The sequence below is a fragment of the Hibiscus syriacus genome, unplaced genomic scaffold, assembly GCF_006381635.1.
Source record: "Hibiscus syriacus cultivar Baekdansim isolate YM2019G1 unplaced genomic scaffold, ASM638163v2 tig00007902_pilon, whole genome shotgun sequence".
Lineage (NCBI taxonomy): Eukaryota > Viridiplantae > Streptophyta > Magnoliopsida > Malvales > Malvaceae > Hibiscus > Hibiscus syriacus.
The window spans coordinates 71,511-89,071 of NW_024062148.1; the positions used below are offsets into that span (position 1 = coordinate 71,511).

Below are 17,561 nucleotides of genomic sequence, written 5' to 3' on the forward strand. Positions count from 1 at the left end.
AAAGGAATGGCAGCCATCTTCTGCTGCGTCTTTAACCTTAAGCTACTATAATGAGGAGAAATGAAAAAGGATATTTTCTAATAAAATACTATTCAAGTGATGATAATTATAGAAAAAACACACATCAAAGTGAAATCCATGAAATTTGTACATCCTTCTTCAAATCAAAGCCAGCTGAATCCCATGCTCATCGTACTTAAAATTAAAACATTGACTATCTTATAAAAGAAGAAGAATGGAAAAGGTTATCAAAAGGTCAAACTAACAAGAGAAGGGAAAAAACCCCGAAAGTTTCTGTTTTGTTTGTTAATAAGGAGGACGGCCTGTGCCCCAGTAGGCCTCATTTGGCAATTGAACTGAATTGAGAAGATTCGGTGGCAACCCTTGAGCAAAGGATCCATTGGGATCTTGCAATAGTTGTTGTTGTTGTTGCTGCTGCGCCTGACTAACCATGCTTCCGGGTGACCCTAAGGGTCCACTTCCAGGAACCGGCGCCGCAGGTGGTTCTTCTTCCTCCAATGGAAGTCTTTCGTACGCTGCATTACCGAAAGAAGCTGCCATAATCACCACGGGCCCTGAAGCGATGAGTTGACCCACCACGGTTCCTCCAACAACCTGACCTTGACCGCCGGCTAAGTATATGGTCAGCGCTGATGCAGCCGGTGGTGCTGGAGGAGGTAAAAAAGACCCAGATAGTGATAAAATTTCGAATCTTCCATGTAAAGTGACGACCGCACCTGGAGCTCCTGGTTGCCTTAAGGTTACATTCGTTACGGTTCCGCTCCCACTTAAAATGCAAACCCCTCTTGCCTTCGCCTAGCGAAAGTCGAAACACTCTCCACAATATCACAGCCGGTGGCAATTTCCAAAACGTGAGATCGGAGGGCATTGGCACTGTCCCGGGTTATGATGATCGGTGGCTTAGGCTTGTTCTTGGAACCCGCAGGCCTACCGCGTGGTCTTCTCGAGATTACGCCTTCGGCTCCGGGGACTACAGCGAGTTCTTTACCTTCACTCGTGTCGGTTGTGGTGGCCGTTTCCTCTCGATCCCGTTTCTGGCCACGGTTTTGCTCGTCCTCAGAGTTATGATGTTGTAACTGTTGTTGGTGGTGGTTATGCTGAAATTGTTGGTGCGGATTTAGATGAAGATCTCGTGTGAGGAAAGGAGGAAGAGGGCGTCCGTGAGCTGTTACTGGGTCCATTTCTTTTTTCTTCCCTTCAAAGCTCAAACACTACTTAAACAATTAGCTAAACACATACAAGAACCGACTGAATTTTGATCAAGAAAGAGAAAAAAGAAAGGACTTCTAAGGATTGAATGTCTGTAGGTTTCAACAAGAAAGTGGAAGAAAAGGGGTTTGAAGCATCTGCCACCAAATTTTCAGCTGAAAAAGCTCAAACAACCCATGTTTCTTCTCTCCAGTACTCTTCATGTAAGTTGAGATCTGTGTATCTCTTGTATGAAGATAGGTTGTAGGCTAAGGGTTTGGGAGGAAATGAGAGAGAAAGGAACGAGGTAAGAAAATAGGAAAAAATGGTGGAAGGGGAGAGTTTATGGGTTTGAGTTTATTTGGGAGCAATGTTGTTGGGTTTAGGGTTAGGTCAAGGCATAGTAAAAATATGGATCTAGTGTTGGTTTGGACAGCGTGCGCTTGGGCGGTGCGTGGGGTCTCCTTTTTCTCTCTGTCCCTCTCCCCCACCATGGGGTCCCAACAACACCCCACGTTCTCTCTCCTTTTTCCTCTTTCAAATTGTCTGTCTTTACATGAGAATTAAAAGCCCTGCAGTTTAAGTTGTTCATTTACTTGCCCAAGTCCCTTCTCCCCTTTCACAATCTTAACAGCAAATGGTACTAAAAATTGTATCTTTCAAGTCCCAAAAAGATGCGTACTTTCTACTCGAAACAATTCCTTTGATGGTGACAAGACCGGACTGCTCTGCAGGCTCTTATAAAGTAGAGAATGTTTGTTCCATCATAAGGTCTCTTTCACGGGATCCTTTGTTTCACCCATCCATACATTATCTAAAATAAACGGGTGGAAACACAAGCTTGCAGTAAGCAAAGGAATAAAACTAGGAGAAGCATGGCAAAACCCGGGTGGACTGTAAAGGTTTCGAAGATTGTTTTATACATAATAATAGTCTTGACTTGTTTATAAAAATGAAAGACTGCGCTGGAATTGTTGTTTATTAATGTGTATTTTAATAGGAGGACAGGTCAGAAAAGTGTGAGTGTGTGTGAAGACTGAAAGAGGCGTTAACGTTATTGTGGTTGGGAAAATGAAAAGTTAGTTGAGATATCTAGCTTAGCTAGCGTTACAATACAAAGTGTGGCGTTAGGCAATGGGGAAAGAGGGCATTAATGGAATGGAGTGGTGCATGTGAGTCATGGGAAATAGGAATAAAAATGAAAAATGGGTCATCAAAGTCAGAGCGGGGGACTGTCGTTTCTAGGAATGAATGAATCTCTCTTCTTCATTCCTCTATTCCTATCTTTTCCTGCAATCTGTTCCTTTCTACCCATGGTTTCACGTAAGCTAGGTGACAACTCATGCTGCTAAGCCCAATCCTTCCACTGTGCGGAATATTCCCATTAATTTCCCTCCATCACCAATATTCTCTGCCTTCTCCTTGGCTTTTAATTCAATCTCACAGTTACACTGTCCCTTGGTGCAAGGAAAGCACTGTACTGTAGCCTTGCATCCCAAGTGAAGTCTTTTGCTTCCACATTACTTCATCTAATCTGAAAACTTTTCATCATTGGATTCATGCATATATTATGTAATTATTCCATTTCACTTCCTCTCTAAATGTAGTGTTTAAAATTAGTTAAGTTCTACGTGTAGTTGTATCATTAGTTTAAACATCAAATGCTAATTCAATTCTAACACAGAATTTAGAACACTTTTATACCTATTGCACTGATAATTCAAATTTGACATTTTCGAATAGATCCTTTCGACATTGAACACTCACACTCTTAACATCTAAGGTGTTCGAACCCGGATACTCAAGGAATAACAACAATTATTTTACTCAGAGTCCACTTAATTTGTGCAAGAAAGTAATTTATTAATCCTTGATTTTATAATAAAAACGGATGAGGGAAGGAAACTGTGTTTTGAAGGAGTAAGGACGAAGAAAGCATTTAAAAAAACCGACAAAGAGATTTGACTGCATCGACAATGGTGCAGTGGTGTGTGTTGAATGAGAAACCAGGGCGTGTGGGCGTGAATGTGATAGAAGTAGAGCGTGGGTGGCGCTGACAATGCCTGCCTCAGCCTCACTCCCAATATCAGCAATGCTGGTTCCGCTGATTCAGCTCCAATAAGAACACAAGTCTGTATTTATAGCTACTGCTAAATGGTGCGTTTCACTATCCTTATGCCACTGTCGAGGTCTCCATCTTTCTCTTCCAATCGACCCTGTCCGCTTTAATGTTACTTCATCCATGTTTTCATGTCAAATTTTTTCATCCAAAAATACTTGGTTGTAATGTCTACCTAATACAACGTGACGGTATCAATTAGGTTGTCTTGGAATGAAAACGATGGCTCACCTCCATATATACAATTATTTTATATCAACTTGTCCATAATTAAATATATGTCATCTATGAGATGAATTAATGCTTAGAAAAATGTTGTAGTTTAGGCCATCTCTAGTCCTCATCTCTACTCTACAACATTTCTATCTCTACTCTAAAGATGAAACATTAATTCATCTCCAGTGTTATCTCTACATTACTATCAACTCTACTTTGTTCACAATATTTAACTATTATAATATTAATTTTACAAATATAAAATAAAACATACACATTTCTAATAAATATCAATATAAAAATCATAAATAAAACATTCATAAATAATATTGCGAAAATACAAATAAATAAGAAAATTATAATTCATAATAATAATGTAAAAAAATATAAATTACATAATTATATATTTTTATCTTACAATTTAATCTATTTGAATTTAAAAAAAATCAGAAAAATTTAAAAAAATACAAAAAAATACAAAAAAATTAGTATGTTTATTTATCTAATTTCAATGTATTTTTATCTATCTTGCAATTTAATCTACTTGAATTTAAAAAAAAATACAAAAAAATCAGAAAAGTTACAAAAAAAATTAGTATGATTATTTATCTAATTTCAATATATTTTTATCTATCTTATAATTTAATATACTTTAATTTAAAAAAACACATATAACGCGAGCTACAGTACCGAGCAAGATGTGATGTGGCACTATAGTAATTCTCCACAGTGGCGGTATATCTGGCGCAGGGTTGGAGAGAAAATTCTCCAAATGTAGAGAGGCAAACACTAATATTTTAATAAACAATATTGTAATCTAACCACCTTTTTTTCAACAAATCAAGACCCCATTATCTTGTCCAGATTAAAAATTGTTTTAGCAAAGCTAATCCATCAAGAAAGTGGACCACCTCAACGTGGAGAATTCTTTATTTATTTATTTTGGAAAGGTAATTTTAAGGGTTTCGATTCCATGTGAGGGACGGGGACGCCTATTGGTTTGAACCGAGCATTTCGTGGTTGCATGTTATCCCTCTCTAAGAAGCTGCTTTAATGGCCAAAGTGGGGTTGCTCCTCCACGGGAAGGCCATGCCAATAGAAAGCTTTTGCATTTCTTTTTAGTTAATTAATCAAAAACACACCACATCGAGCAGTGGGGGAATTTTTTAACAGCGGACCAAACTGAGGTTTTCCATTTGATTGATAACTATAGTTTTGGAATCATTATGCTCATCTCTTCATCTGCTTGGTATGACCTCTTTCATTAATTAATTCAATCACTATGGTGCAAGTGATAATGTTGTAGAATTATGTCAACGCCTTCTTTCCACATTCATTTTCATAATTCCTGGCCTTATCTTTTTTATGTTCCATTTCTAACCCATTGATTATTTGATTCTTTCTTTGAGCAATCATTTTCATATGAAAAGTCCTATGAATAAATCATTTTTCACAATTCACATTATATATTTGTTTAAGTTTAAATTTAAAATGTAATATTTAGTTAAAACTTTATTTCTATTTGTACAACATATTTAATTGGTTAACCTTATCAAATTTAATACTATAATCTTTAGATCATAAAACTAACCATCAAATTTAAACTCAAACTCATAAGCCTAATTACTTACTTACGAGTGAATAAAAGATTAGTCTCATACCATAAAATGAAAAAGATACATATGACAAGTATTAGAGTTTGTGACCCAGATTTAGTTTTGAACTAGTGAAAAAAATTTGTCATGCGATTTTTTTGGTGAAGAAATAAAATTGACAGAAAATAAAGATCTATGATTAATGTAGAGTCTTTCGAGATTATATTTCTTGTTACTCAAGTTTCTTTTATAATCAACTATTTGACTAAATGTTAGTTGTTTCAAGTATGTGATTATAAAAAACTATGAGATAAATTATGATATTACAAATCATCTTGTATTATTCATTTTCATTCTGATTTTTATATAAACATGCGTTCATAATCTATGATTTTATTATCGTTCACTTTATTATATTTACCGTGATTAACAAAAAAAATAGTATAAAACAATAATATTCAATCAACTATGATTTAGGTGGCCTAAGAACTTTATGGTTTTAAATTATTTTTGCTAGGGCAAGGTGTTATGTGTGTAAGGTGCCATTTAATTAAATATAGGAACAATATACATGAAGTGAACCTTTTTAATTTGCCAAACTGGTAATAAAAACATTATCCATCCAGAAACTAAGCTCTTTCTAAAGGCAATTGCCCTTGTTTCCCATAAACAAAGATCATTATAAAATTTGGTTCCCACATATCTGGGAGTGCTGGTTATTATTAGAAACCTTCTTCAATAATACTTTGAAAATTGTAATTTAAATATTTAGAAAAAAAAAACCGGTTAACGTTAGAAATTGTCTCCAAAGGACACTATAATGATAACTTTGAGAAGTTGCCTTTTAGCTATCTTTTGCATCCTATATACAACTTTATATATTTTAAGAGATTATTAATGTGATATCTATACTATGACCCCGTTAAGTAATGTGATGCATGTCTCTAATATTATTAATTTCATGACATGTATAATAAAAATAACAATTATTATATTCACTTATAATAACATGTCCCATAGTTCTTTTAACGAATCTTTATTTGTTTTAACTGGTGTAATTGTTTTCTAATATATTAAGTATTTTTATTGCTTTAATTAAATTTTTCTTTAATTAAGTTCAAAATATTTAACGAGACTCTAATACTTTTAAATAAAAATAATAGCACATGTCATAGTGATCTTTTTAGTTGTATTTGATAATCATATGTTTTTTTATGAGTTTTTCATTTATTATCGTTGTCTTCTCAAAAGGTGTAATTTTTGACATGTTGAGTGTAAAAGTAATGCAAGCCGGTGTTAAGGGAACTGTTCAAGCTTTGGGTTGAGACTGCTTGTAACACCCTAATCCAGATAGATCCGAAGATCTATGGATTATAATGTTATACGGGATTATTGAAATAGTGACCCAAAATTTTCTTTTAAAATTGTTTGTAAATCTCTAAAATTTAAACATGTATAATGTAATATAAAAACATAATAATAAATCGGGTTTACAAATAATGAGAGCTCCCAAAATATATACGCTAACTAATACAAAATACAGAGTTTCAAAAGAATTATAACTAAATACATAACAAGGTCCATAATATTATATGCCCTCTAAAGATGACTTAAGACGTACTTTAAGAGGTCTCTAGAAATCTGCTTTCCTGCAGTGGAATATCTAATGACGATAGCTCTCCACGACCTGCTCCATAAGAACCTGCGCACGAAAACAAATTCTGAATGTTGAGCTTACGAGCTTAGTGCCTCACTAAAATTGTACTATACTATATGCATTCACTACATGAAATGAAAAGTGGCACAAGTCTGAATATACAACTACTGGATTGATAATCTGTGGCCGACATCATAATGCGACCGAGGGATTCTGAATCTCGGTGGTCACGCACCCCTCTAGCACTGCCGAAGCCCAATTGGTTACTCTTGGGTGAGATCCCAAATTCTGCATCTGAACGTACACCCACCGACTTACTCCAAGTCTTGGGGCATTTGCACCCAGTCAGCTACTATAGTGCCGTGACACTAAATTGGATCCATCGACTGTCGTATTTTTGCTAAAAGGAACTCGGGTGTCCTGATTGTTTCTCGAGCGTCAACCAAGGCTAGTTTTATATAAACCTAGCTATTTATGTTTCTACTATTATGATATTAATTATTGTTCTTTCTTGAAGTCTTATTTGAGGATATATTGAAGTGTTGGGGTACCTCGAGTCTAATTCCCTTAAAAAAATGGCATTGTTGTCCAAAACATACTGAAAATATCGATAATATCCCAAGAGTATCGATACTCTTTCAAAGTTTCGATACTTTATATAAGTACCAATACTTTTAAACATTATGTTCTGCTTAATTTTAAAATTTTATGGGAGTTTCGAAACCATGACCCAAAGTATCAATACTCTTGAAAGAGTATCGATATTCTTGCCCAGAAACTCACGAGTTTGCCCGAGAAGATGAACAAGTTTCGATATTATCCCTCAAGTATCAAAATTCAACCTGCATAGAACATAAAATATGTGTAAAAACTTCTATTATACTATCTCAAAGACAGACCTTAGTGAGGTCCTCAAACATTATTAATGTTTTATGAAGATGTAAAGGAGCATAATTAGGACTTTAAACATGTTTATAACTCTAAAACATGAAATCTACCATGAGGATGCTTCAAGTTATGCAACCTACCACATTTCATTTAAATGACTTACATATGGTATAGTTGAGTCAAAAGTGAGTTACCTTTGATGCTATACTGCTGGAAATGTCAAAGACTCAGTCTAAAGTAAGCTTTTCCTTCCCCTTAGCTTTGGAGCCTTCTCCAACCTCGTGCACTAAATAAAACTAAATGCAAGTGTTACTAACTATTGCAAGGGATTAAGGAGGGTTTTAAAACACTTCCTAAGGCTAGCAATATCTAAAAAATGGGTTGGAACCATCTAGTTCCTAAAACTCTTCTAAATTTGTTCTTGCAACTATGGTGAAATGGGTGTCTTGAGAGCTAGATACAAAGCTTGGGATACAAGAATCATGATTATTACCTTTAGGTTACTGAACTAGGGTTGCAACACTACCAAGTTTCTACCTTTACTTGGTTATTGGTGAGGAAGAAAGAGCTATTAAGATGAAGTTTTGAAGAGGAATAAGAGACAAATGAGAGTTGAGAAAAAAGGGTGTATCAGGCGTGATATCACCAAGCAATTAAGGATTTCATCCTTATTTTTTAACAAGGGTAAAATTACATCTTTGGTCCCTCAAAATCTGATTGCATATTAAAAACATCATTTTTGTTTCACTAACGGGCTCAACTTAAGCCTAAATCCTCTTTAATTTTGGTTAAGGATTCCTACAAGCTAAGTAATTAAACCAAGACCCATCTCGGGTTAGCCCAATATTCTAACCCGGGATTCAGGAAGTTACAACTCTCCCTTCCTAAATAAAATTTTGTCCTTGAAATTTACCTTGGTAGAAGAGGTGAGGATACTGAAGCATGTCCTCTTCTGTTTCCCATGTCGCTTCCTCAATGCCATGGTTCCTCCATAGGACTTTCACCAAATGAATCCTTTTGTTCCTTAACTCCTTCACTTCACTAGCCGAGATTCTAACTGGTTCTTCTGAATAGATCATATCTGAGCTGACTTCAATATGCTATAAGGGTATGACATGCGAAGGGTCGGAGCGGTATCTTCTAAGCATAGATACATGGAACACATTGTGAATGCGCTCCAACTCTTATGGTAAAACTAGTTTGTAAGCCACTGGTCCAATTCTCTAAGAACCTCGTAAGGTCCTATGAAACGAGGAGTCAAACACCTTGTAAGGTCCTATGAAACGAAAAGTCAACTTGCCCTTACACCCAAAGCACCTTCTTCCAGTTTTTAGTCTCATAAATTATAAAATAGTTAATAAACTTCTCAAACATTACAAAGTGGTCATTATATTACCAAAAAGATTATTTTTAATATAGTTTAATACTTTATCCAAAATGTACAACTTTTCCTTAGGCATTTATTATATTCTAAGATGTTAATTAGTATGGTGATATATGCATGATGAGTAGAGGGAGAAAAGGCAAGAGAAATAAAACATTTAAATTTGAACTATAATTACTAAATTTACTTTTTAGTCGTAATTTATCACATTATAAAAGCATGAAATCATTACAAAATCCCCCATTAGATGTTAGCACTGAAAGGCACACCAGTCTCAAGAATCCAATACTCTCCCTATATGAACCTGGAGGCAGTGAAAGGAGTAGCCTCCTGGAACTGTTGAAGACGTGAAAACCAGGCCACTTGATTCTGTTTCCAGTGGAAGCACCACTCCCCATATTCATATACTCACCATAATAGAGTGTGGAAAGTGCAAAGGTGCCACTCCATTCGTCCCACCCCTCGGGGTGGATTAAACTATCGAGGTCCGTTTTCATAAACACAGTCCTGGAATACTTTTTCCATGGCCTGCCCAAGTAGCTCTTGAACAAATGCTTGACAGGTTCCAAATCAGATGCCGACCTTACTCGGGATTCCACTATTGAAATCCCTGTGTTTTCGTTCGTCTTCTTTCCCTTGTGCTGTTAACATGTTGGATTGGTGATCTATTGGTTTCTTTACCAATATGTCATAGTTCTGTAACACTGCCGAGGCATCACCGAATATGAAATCGATTGTGCCATATATGTGGCAATCTCGGTAAAACTGTCTTAGGGAGTGGACAAAGAGTGTGTCTTGGTAACCCTTGAAGCTGCAACGGTAGAACACAGAGTGGTCTGAGCTTACCCTAAATACTACTGCTTGGTGCTTATATTGACGGCTGTGTTCTCAAAAGTTATGTCCCTTGCCCAAAACCCATCTCCTGAAACATCTGCAGAAACAAATCAAGTTACACTTTTTTTCAACAAAAAAAAAAGATTTGAAACCATACCAAATGTTGCAGAGCCGTAAGTGGTGGAACCGTCTGGTATATTTCGGTTACCAGTCACTATTGTCCTATCCATGCCATCACCAACAAACATTATGTTCTTTAGGTTCGTGTCTATGTCCACTTTCTCATTATACACCCCTGCTTTCACATGAATTATAACTCTCTGGCGACGACTGTTACCCATCCTAGCAACAACAACCACTGTCTCATTGATTATTTTGTGAGTGTCGGAGCCATCTCTTGACACCACAATATCAGCCTTTGAAGTTTTTGGATTCCAAGATGTTAAAAGTTTCCCACATCTGTTGAACTCTGCTCTAGGCATTGCCTCTGTCAAAAACAAATGAACATTGTCTATATAAAAGAAAATGGGCACTATAAGGGGGGAAATGTGAGACCAAGGAACATACCTTGCTCAACCACACCATCTTTCCCATACATCGCATACAATGCCAAAGCTTGTCGAAGCATATTTGTCAAGTTATGAGCATGTGCGTGACCTTGCATCATAATAGCCTTCTTGGCAGACCCCTCCAAACAAGTCTGGTGGTTTGCGAGCACGGCACTCAACCATGTTCGAGCATCATCAACGGTGAAGCCTGGAGAAGAGAGTAACAACGAGAGCCTAGACTCGCTTTCATCGTACAACTTAATACAGTCATTGAGAGTCATGCCATGATAATTTAAGGTATTGTGCAATCCATATAAACTCATTGAAGCCTTAGCCTGTTGGGAAATAAAACGAGTAACAAGTAATTTTCCTATAACCAGATTAGTGAGAATGCGAAATAAAAGCGGAAAAATAATACCCGAAATTGATAACGGAGTTCAGCCAAGTTGCTTACGTCTCCGGACTGTTGCAGATCTTTTACTAAGAGAGAAAATTTACAGGTGTTTACAAAACACTCACTACTCACAAGAAAACTCTCTAGTATTGGAGAAAGAAATGATTTGGGATTTTGGGATGATTTTGAAGCTAAATGAGCTAGGGTATTTATAGTTGAAACTTAGGGACTAATCTTTGACAATACCCTAAAGTGCAATGACTAAAGTGAATTTACCCATTCCTATTTTCAACAACATCTACCATACTTTGAAAAACATTTTTCAAAGAAGCATTTACCAAACTTTGAAAAACATTTTTCAAAGTTGGTTGCCAAACTTTGAAACTAACTTTTAACAATCTCCCACTTGAAGACTGATTTTAATCTGTCTTCACACCTCAATCAATGCAGAAGTATTTCTGGTCTTGTTATTCTAGCATGCCAACTGAAGCTGAACACAACTTCAGTTTGTCCGTAGTCACCGTCTTTATCAACATGTCTGCCGGATTTTGAGCTCCACTAATCTTTTCAAGTTTCAAAATCCCATCTTCCAGAAGAGATCGTATAAAATGATATCTCAATTGTATGTGCTTCGTCCTGGAATGAAAAGACGGATTCTTTTCTAGATGGACAACACTTTGACTGTCGCAATACAAGACATTGTTTTCTTGTCTCTTGCCTAACTCTTCCAAGAAATTTTGGAGCCAAACAATCTCCTTGCTAGCTTTCGTAAGAGCGACATATTCTGCTTCAGTTGTGGAGAGAGTAACTATCTTCTGTAGTTGAGAAACCCAACTCACTGTATTTCCTCCTAAGTATAAACATACCATGTAGTGCTCCTTCTGATGTCAATATTTCGGCTAAGTCAGCATCTACATAGCCTGTCAGTATCGTATCTCCACCTTTGAAACAAAGTGCTTTGTTTGTAGTACCCCGTATATCTAAGGATCCATTTGACTGCTTCCCAGTGTTCATTGCCCGGATTATTCATGTACCTGCTAACAGCTCCCACTGCTTGAGCAATATCTGGCCTGGTACAAACCATGGCATACATTAGACTTCTAATTGCTGAGGCATACGGCACCTTCACCATGTGTGCACGTTCTTCCTCCGTCTTTGGTGGCTGTTCTTTGGAGAGTCTAAAATGAACACCTAAAGGTGTACTTACTGGTTTAGCATCTTGCATGTTGAACCTGAAGAGTACTTTTTTGATGTACTCAGCCTGTGATAACATCAAAGTCCCTGACTTTGTGTCTCTCTTGATTTTCATCCCAAGAATCTGCTTTGCAGTGCCCAGATCCTTCATAGCAAACTGCTACGACAATTTTTGCTTCAAGTGTATAATCTCTTGCATGTTTGAGCCTGCAACGAGCATGTCATCAACGTACAACAATAAAATAATGAAGCTATTTTCGAACCTCTTGATGTAGCAACAATGATCTGCTTGGCATCTGGTAAAACCACTGCTACCCATGAAGCTATCGAACTTCTTGTACAACTGTCTAGGAGCTTGTTTTAAACCATACAAGCTCTTCTTCAACCTGCATACCAGATTTTTCTTGCCTGCCTCTATGAAGCCTTCTGGCTGTCTCATATAGATTTCTTCCTCCAAATCACCATGAAGAAAAGCTGTCTTTACATCTAACTGCTCAAGATGTAAATTCTCTACAGCTACAATTTTCAATACCAGTCTGATTGTAGACAGCTTCACGACTGGAGAGAAAATTTCATTGTAGTCAATACCTTCTTTTTGTTGAAAACCTTTGACAACATCATTTGCTCCCATCGTGCTCTTCTTTGATCCTGTAAATCCACTTGTTGTGAAGAGCTTTCTTGCCTGGTGGTAATTCAGCTAATTCCCACGTCTGATTTGACATAAGCGAGTCCATCTCATCTTTCATGGAAGACTCCCACTTGACTGAATCCTCCACTTGAATTGCTTCATCATAGCACTCTGGTTCACCATTGTCAGTCAAAAATAAGTAGTGCAAAGAAAGAGAATACCGTTGGGTTGGTTTAGGAATTCTGGAGGAGCGTCTCAGTTCTGGTGTGCCTGGTTCTTCTTGAACTGCTTCAGGATTGATCTGAACATCATTTCTAGAAATCTCCTCGAACTCAGCAAATTCCTTTGTTTCAGCTTCGATATTGGAGCTACTTGATTCTATGGTTGCCCTGTCTTTGTACATCACATTTTCATTGAAAATAACATCTCTGCTTCTGATGATCTTCCGATTTTCATAGTCTCAAAATCGGTAACCTAACTCATCACCACCATAACCAACAAAGACACATTTGTTGGACTTGGCATCAAGTTTACTTCTTTCAGCAGAATCTATGTGTACATAAGAAATACAACCAAACACTCTTAAGTATGAAAGGTTTATTTCTTTCTTGCTCCAAACTTCCTCTGGTATTCTTCCATCCAAAGGAACTGAGGGCCAACGGTTGATCAGGTAAGCTGCAGTGTTGATAGCTTCAGCCAATAGAAATTTGGGTAATCCGACATGTATCCTCATGCTTCTGGCACGTTCATTCAGAGTTCTGTTCATGCGCTCTGCTACGCCATTCTGCTGCGGGTGTCATGGGAACTGTTGTCTCCATTTTGACCCCATTGTTTGTGCAGAAATCTCTGAATCTACGATTTCTGTACTCTCCTCCATTGTCAGACCTCAACCGCTTGACTTTCAGACCAGTGTCATTTTCCACCATGGCCTTCCATATTCTGAAGGTATCAAAGACTTCTGATTTCTTCTTCAGAAAATAAACCCACACCTTCCTTGTTGAATCATCGATGAAGGTGACATAATATAATGAGTCTGTAAGAGATGGAACTGGAGATGGTCCCCATACATCAGTATGAACCAACTCTAACTTTTCAGCCTTGGGTGTCTTACCAATCTTTGCAAAGCTTACTTTATTTTGTTTGCCAAAGATGCAATCCTCGCATAGTCTGACATCTACATTCTTTAGATTCGACAGCTTCCCTTTTGACAAAAGTGTATTCATCCCTTTCTCGCTCATATGACCAATCCTTTGGTGCCATAGGTTTGATTTTCCATCAGCATCTGCTGCACCAATGATATTCTCTAAGTTTGAGGTTACATAGAGAGTACCAATCTTCTTACCACGAGCAATGACGAGTGCTCCTTTTGTAATCTTCCATTCACAGACTGAAAAGGTTGTACTATAACCTTCTCCATCAAGCTGTCCTACGGAAATCAAATTTCTTTTTAGGCCAGGAATATGTCTCACACCTTTCAGCGTCCAGGTGGTCTGGTTTGGCAGCTTTAGTCGGATGTCTCCTCTTTCGACGATCTTCAGGGTTTCATCATCAGCTAGATGAACCTTCCCAAAATCACCACTGACATAGTTCTCCATGATTTCTCGGCATGGGGTGGAGTGGAAAGATGCCCCTGAATCCAAGATCCATAATTCAATTGGACTGTTGACGCTTAGAATCATGGCATCATCTGTCTCCTCTGTCATGTTGGTAGATTCATGTACGCCGTTATTTTTCTTCGGTGCTCGGCAATCTCTTTTAAAGTGACCCTTTTTGCCGTAGTTATAACAGGTAAAATCTTTCTTCCCCGTTCTTGATTTTTCCCTTCTAGATTTGGATCTGCCACGATTTGAATTTCTTTATGAAGTTCTCCCTCTGGACTCCGTGTGCAAGGCTGAGGAGGTTGATGCTTCACCCGATTCTCTTCGTCGAATTTCTTCGCTCAGTACCAGATCCCGAACATCGTCAAATTTTAATTTGTTGTTTCCCTACGAGCTGCTGACTGCTGTAACAGTAGCATTCCAACTGTCTGGTAGAGATGATAAGAGAATTAAAGCTCGAACTTCATCATCGAATTCAATTTCCACGGAACTCAACTGGGTTGTGATTGTGTTGAGTTCATTTAGGTGTTGAGCCACTAATGCCCCTTCCGCCATCCGTAAATTGAATAATCGCTTCATCAAGTGAACTTTGTTTGAGGCTGATGGCTTCTCATACATACTGGAGAGAGCCGCCATACGACCCGCCGTGGTCTTTTCCTTTGCTATGTTAAAAGCAACATTGCGGGACAACGTCAGTCGGATAACTCCGAGGGCTTGTCTGTCGAGAAGAGCTCAGTCTTCATTCTTCATGCCCTCTGGTTGCTTTCCTGAGAGAGGTTGATATAGATTTTTCTGGTACAGAAAATCTTCAATCTGCATCTTCCAAAAGCCAAAGTCCGCACCATCGAACTTTTCAATTTTCACATTCCATTCGTCTGCAGCCATCGCTCCCACTCGAATCTGGCTTCGTTTAGATCGTTTCTAATAATTCTTGCGAACCACCGTGTATTAGAACACATCCATCGACAAATTCGTATCGCCGAAATTGTTTTTACTATTCATGAAATTCACTATTCATACGAATAGTAATGAATAGTAACCTCGTAAAAATTGACAAAATTTACAACGAAAAGCTCTGATTACCAGTTGTTAGGAAATAAAACGAGTAACAAGTAATTTTCCTATAACCATATTAGTGAGAATGCGAAATAAAAGTGAAAAAATAATACCCGAAATTGATAAAGGAGTTCAGCTAAGTTGCTTACGTCTCCGGACTACTGCAGATCTTTTACTAAGAGAGAAAATTTACAGGTGTTTACAAAACACTTACTACTCACAAGAAACTCTCTAGTATTGGAGAAAGAAATGATTTGGGATTTTGGGATGATTTTGAAACTAAATGAACTAGGGTATTTATAGTTGAAACTTAGGGACTAATCTTTGAAAATACCCTAAAGTACAATGACTAAAGTGAATTTACACATTCCTATTTTCAACAACATCTACCAAACTTTACCAAACTTTGAAAAACATTTTTCAAAGTTGGTTGCCAAACTTTAAAACTAACTTTTAACATAGCCAAGTTCATGGACTGCACAACAATGGTCCTAGCCATTTGAACCGCCTCTGCAATGAGTTCTTGCGAGGAAGAGGCGGCGGAAGCCATGTCTAAGAGAAGAATAAGGAAGGTGGTAACGCTTGTAGACATATTTGATTAACTGAAATTGGTTGTTGATAGCAAATAGTATGCATGAACTTCGTGGGATGGGGTTTTGTTTCTGGTTATATAGCTCGGTGAGTAAGCAAACACATGAACCATCTGTATCCCAGCTGTCATTTGCAGCATGCAGCCATGACATGGAAGAGTTGGTATTAATTTAATAACTATGACATGAACCATCGGTTCTGGTGAGGACTAACAATCGTCGGACTTGGACAGAGGAGAATGATTTTAAAGACTTGTCATCCGTGTGTTTAAATGAGTGTTAAGCAATTATAGTACATGCATTATAACTAATTGCCGAATTTTGAAACTTTGATATATTGTTTTTTATGACATCTGTAAATAAGTTTTGACATTATATAGCCAAATTAATTAAAAAATCTGGCAATAAAACCAAGGCAACAAGTTTCGGAGACAGATTAACAGTGATTTTTAACTATCTCTGATGAAGTGAAAATGTCAGTGAAATCCGACTGTGAGAGTGATAATATTTACTAAACTGAATCAATGTAGGTTACCGAGACTGAAAATGCTGGCAAAACGTGTTAACAACAGGATTGAAGCGTGGGATATATTTGGCATTTGGCAAGGCAAGAACAAGGGTACGTGTTGCCAGCTATATTAAATGATCGGTGCAAGTTAAGCTTATACTTGTCACCACCGATAGCTGATGAGAAGGACAAATGACTCAATACCAGTAACAAAGTCATTGCTATGATGCACATGTAACAAAAACCTTAAAAATATGTAGCGGTTGGGCCTTCTACCGGGCCCCTACTTAAACTTCCATTCGGGGGATTAATAGTTGCTTACCTAAACATCTCATTGATTAAACCAGCCCAGACAGACTTGCGAATTCCATTCTCTTTCAAATAAGTAAGAGTTGGGTGTTATGTGTGGCTCGTAAAATTACAAGCCTACAAGTTGTAAAGTCAACAAAATGTTGGTCAAACCTGGTAGATATTGAAGAAGTCAAGTTCAAATTTATTACCATAACATTAAATTCAAATTGAAAAGTGGTTATAATGGACACCAAAGGTTGACAAGTTGGCAAGTGGCCAACGTGTGCACATAGGAAAATTCATCTTTAGTCCCTAAACTATTAGGTTATTTATAAGTTTAGTCTTTAAAGCTCAAATGTAAATAAGCCTAAGCACTTTCATTTGAAACAATCCAAAAAAAAGTTCTCTCTCCCATTTGTTTTATTCATTATCTCACTTTGTAATATTTTTTGGGAATTCTAAAGAATTTCATTTTGTTGAATCATGTTTTATAATATTTTGATATAACAAATTAAGACAAAAATATTTTTGGACTTGAATTGAATTTATTCAAAATTTATTCAAAGTTTTCAAAAATAATTCAAAGTCAATTTAAAGTGAATTTGAGCACAAAACTGATTTTCACGTACGAAGTACTGATACTGTTCTTATAGTATCGAAACTATATAAACATTATCGATATTGTGCATGTGGTACCGATACCTTAGGGAAGAGAAGTATCGATACTCTCTAGGTAGTATCGATACTACTAGCTTGCTAAAATTCCAAAATGCAAAATAGGTACCGGTACCCAAAGGGGTATCGATACTACTTTACATTGTAGTATCAATATCATGGTCATAGTATCGATAC

At 37.1% G+C, this 17,561-nt stretch overlaps 2 pseudogenes; both read right to left on the bottom strand.

Annotated features, from left to right (window-relative positions):
* Window positions 1-126: 126 nt before the first annotated feature.
* LOC120201750 lies at window positions 127-1,502 on the bottom strand (annotated as a pseudogene).
* Window positions 1,503-9,311: 7,809 nt separating this feature from the next.
* LOC120201747 lies at window positions 9,312-15,870 on the bottom strand (annotated as a pseudogene).
* Between the last annotated feature and the right edge of the window lie 1,691 nt (window positions 15,871-17,561).